This window comes from Gavialis gangeticus, unplaced genomic scaffold (assembly GCF_001723915.1).
Source record: "Gavialis gangeticus isolate Ggan-Ray unplaced genomic scaffold, GavGan_comp1, whole genome shotgun sequence".
In the NCBI taxonomy this organism is placed as follows: Eukaryota; Metazoa; Chordata; order Crocodylia; family Gavialidae; genus Gavialis; species Gavialis gangeticus.
Window position 1 is genome coordinate 42,152,846 of NW_017728993.1, and position 3,670 is coordinate 42,156,515.

At 41.7% G+C, this 3,670-nt stretch overlaps 1 protein-coding gene across 4 annotated transcripts in view; it reads right to left on the reverse strand.

The window, feature by feature from the left end:
- ARHGAP29 (Rho GTPase activating protein 29) overlaps positions 1-3,670 on the reverse strand; it is a 102,970-nt gene that overhangs the window by 35,351 nt on the left and 63,949 nt on the right. The window lies entirely within an intron of this gene.

Genomic DNA, 3,670 nt, shown 5'->3' on the forward strand with positions numbered 1-3,670 from the left:
GGGCCCCCCCCCCCCAACACACCGCCAGCCTGCGCGGCAAAAAAACTGCACTGTCCTGAGCAGTGCCAAGTCAAGGGCCAATCTCGGGGGACATGTGCCCCCCCTCCCCCATACCCATCGCCTGTGCTGTATACCCATTCACCACCCCACCTTCTCTTACTCAGGAAGCTGGCATAAGCCATGCCAGGTAACATGTACCCCTGCTCATTAAGAGGGTCTGCTGGTATAGCTAGATTTGGTGCAATGTTAAAGTGTGGACAAGACCACTATGTGGTAATTTCTCTTCACAGACTAACGTTACCATACCTGGACAGACTGACAATGTGCATCAACAGCGGGATTACAGCTCTAACCTGCCTTCTGTTGTCAAATGGCCCAGTTACCTCATTACCTATACAACAGACTCATATAGTCATTTTATTCCCTTAATTCAGTTGTTCTCAACCTTTTCAGACTTGAGGCACCTCTCAGTAAATGCCCACACTTAGTTCACTTGTTTTTTTCCAACTTAAAAGCTGAAGGGCAAATAGCAAAACTGATGCTGGAAGAAACATCAATGAAAACTGATTACCCATTTGTCCTCTGCCTGCCTCTAGATCCAAGTGGGTGTTTCCTCACAAGGACTATGGTTTACTGACACTATTACGTAGTATCACTAGATAATGAGGGCAGCCATCTTTTTCCCCTTTTTCTCTCCTCCCCTCCATAACATCTTTATAAAATTACATAAAGTGCATATTCAGGCAATTTGCACCCTCGGGACACAACTGGGAGCAACAGGGTTTCCAGAGTGAAGAGTGACAGTTGGTAAATCAAGGTAGCTAAATCAAGACCTAGGTCAGTCTAAAGTGAATGGCCTTAACTAACACAACCTCTCAACAGCCAAACGTGCACAGCAGCATCAGGTCTCAGGTTATGTCTACATCACAGAAGCAGAGTGCTCATTTGTTCCACTGAGAAAATAAGATCTGTTATGCTCCCTTGGTTTGCACATCTCAACCCTGGGGTGGTGGCATGGAGGTGGGTAGGAGGAAAGGGGCGCTCTTCCTTCAAAGGCTGCCTCAAGCAGGTACTCAAACATTACAGAACCCAGGTTTTAAACTTGGTGCCAAGACTATCCCCAGGGTATCCGCAGTGCCTCATGTCTGGAGTTGGTGTATGCACATCAGGAGTGGCTGGGTGGGACTTATTTCCTTGCTGGCATGGTCGACCAATTAGTCTGTGCTATAGACATGCCTGTAGAAATCAAGACAGGTATGAGGTCCTGTTCAAAGGCTGAGTCCTCACAGCTGACTTTCTTTCTCTCTCCACTCACCCTATCCCTTAAGGCTAAACATAGGTTGAAATTTGACAACCAGCTGTCTTCTTGATAAGCCACTTGTTGTCCCTTCCCCCCTTTTTTTTGCTTGATATAAAAAAAATACATTAAAGTATGCTGTCAAAATCAAAAGTAGCTTGCAACAACTCCAAATACCAGTTTATAGTCATTTGTGTCTGTAATTGCTTCTTGACTAGAAGTTTGTTTCGCAAACTCCCATTCACGGAAGATACAAAATTAACTCTTTCCTGAAGTCAATGAACAAATGCAATTAAGTCAGGTCAAACCTGAAGAGATGCAATAATGCAACACACTCTGATTGTGGTAGGATTTAAAAACTACTCAGAACTTGCATGTAGTGTCCATGGGAGGCATTAGATCTATCCTTCTGACAGTTGCACCAGCTTCATATTTACTTTTGAGCAGTTGTGCCATGAAGTCATTTGTGGCACTCAAACCAACAGCCCTTAAAGAGTTAAATCAAGCACTAGATAGTTATTTTTTGGAAATGCCCTGAAATCTGGAATTCATCTGAGTTGAAAGGGGACCACCCCCAGAAGTACCACGCTGTTAGAACATGCGACTAGCTGACAATTTTTTAAAAATGTATTAGTCTACAAAGAGAAATTATGACTTATAGTTAGTTAACAGGCATAGCAGCATGCCGGTTAGGCATTTTCTGCTTCCAATTTATTGTTACCTTCTAGGATCTTACAGAAACCACTCTCTTCCCCTAAGCTTTTGCCTCAGGGGTGGGCTCACCGTTACTGGCTTATCTGAAGGAAGTTTTTTTTTCCCTTTGTGTTCTCCTTAGTAAGCCAGCCTCAGACTACATAATGTATGCATGCCCGAGACAGACCCAGGAACATTTCAGAAACAAAGTTTTCATTAGGGCTTAAGGACAAATGATGCATGTGGAAGTACTAGGGTGTCACTGGCTGAAAAGGACCTTAGGAGTACAAGCATGCAATGTTAATAGAAGGTCTGGTCTCCTGCTCCAGTTAACAGTGATGTTTTCATCTAGGTATACTGCCAACAGAGGACAGGCCAAATGAACAGCAAAAAGAACTTTACTAATCATATTCTTAATTAGCTGAGATGACTGTAAATTCTTGATAAAAAATACCAGTTCACTTGAAGCAAGGTGGCCCATTTAAAAAAAGAAAACAAAAGAAAAAACAGATTAACCCCTCTTATTACTGGACTGAAGCAGCTCAAATTTGAATCAACCCAACACTAGTAGTAGTCCATCCAACCACAATGCCCCTTTTTGAGCAACATGTATGGACTCCAAGAGCTGCAATTTGTGCTTCTCTGGGCATCCGCTACATGTGAAATGACCATCAGAACTTAACAAGTTTGCCATTCTTTTAATTTCTATTTAAAAAACAAAGGCTTAATTTTATCACTGACATTAAAAGGTGCAAATGCACAGAAGTCAGGGAAACACATTTGGCTCCATATCTGTAACTTATTAATATTGATAAATTTGAACACAGGGGAGGGGGACAGGACAAAGGAGAAAAATACTTGCAAGTTGTCAGGTTATCTTATTTGAGAAGGCAGATCAAAATACTTGACTAGTCCCATGTTTTGCATTGTTTTCTTTGCTTAGAAGTTAAATTTAGGATTGTTCCATATTTAATTGTTCTCCAAAAGGTAAAATTCTTTATTAAAAAGATGTCAGTGCTGAAGGTACTGAGTTCCCTGAAAGTGTTTGGCAAAATGGCTCATGAGGTAGCCTCCTCCCATGCACACTGAAGATCTATTCCCATAGTTCCAACATGAAAACTGATATAAGCATTAATTTTGCCCTACTCGTCTTTTCTGATTACTAGCCAGCCTACTGGGTGTCAGGCTGAGCATTCTGCGAACATCCACATCCAAACTTCAGTGCATTAAAGGGACCTCAGAGCATCCACACAATTTACAGACTACAGGTGACACACAGCAATGGAATTAAGGAACAGTGGTAGGCTCACACACTGCACCGCTAGGAAAGGCTGCATGTACGTTCATACTTCAGTTCAGACACTGGCTCTTACCTTTTCCTTCTCCATATGAAGTTACCTGCAGCTTTAAAAGTGGACTCAAAGCACATGCTGTATATTCACATTCTTCTGGAAACACCCTATCCAAACTCATCCAAAGTTTTATGGGTATTTTTTGAATCATAGAAAATTCTGTTACAGAGTACTACAGGACAGTTCATAAACTGAAGAAAAGACCACTCTTTTTTAAACTCTACAGGTTTAAAAACTGCTGTATAGAATCTCTCATTTCTACAGGATTCTTGTTAAGGATGGACAAAATAAGGATTAAACTGCCCAGAAGAGTATGGCCAAAAAAGTA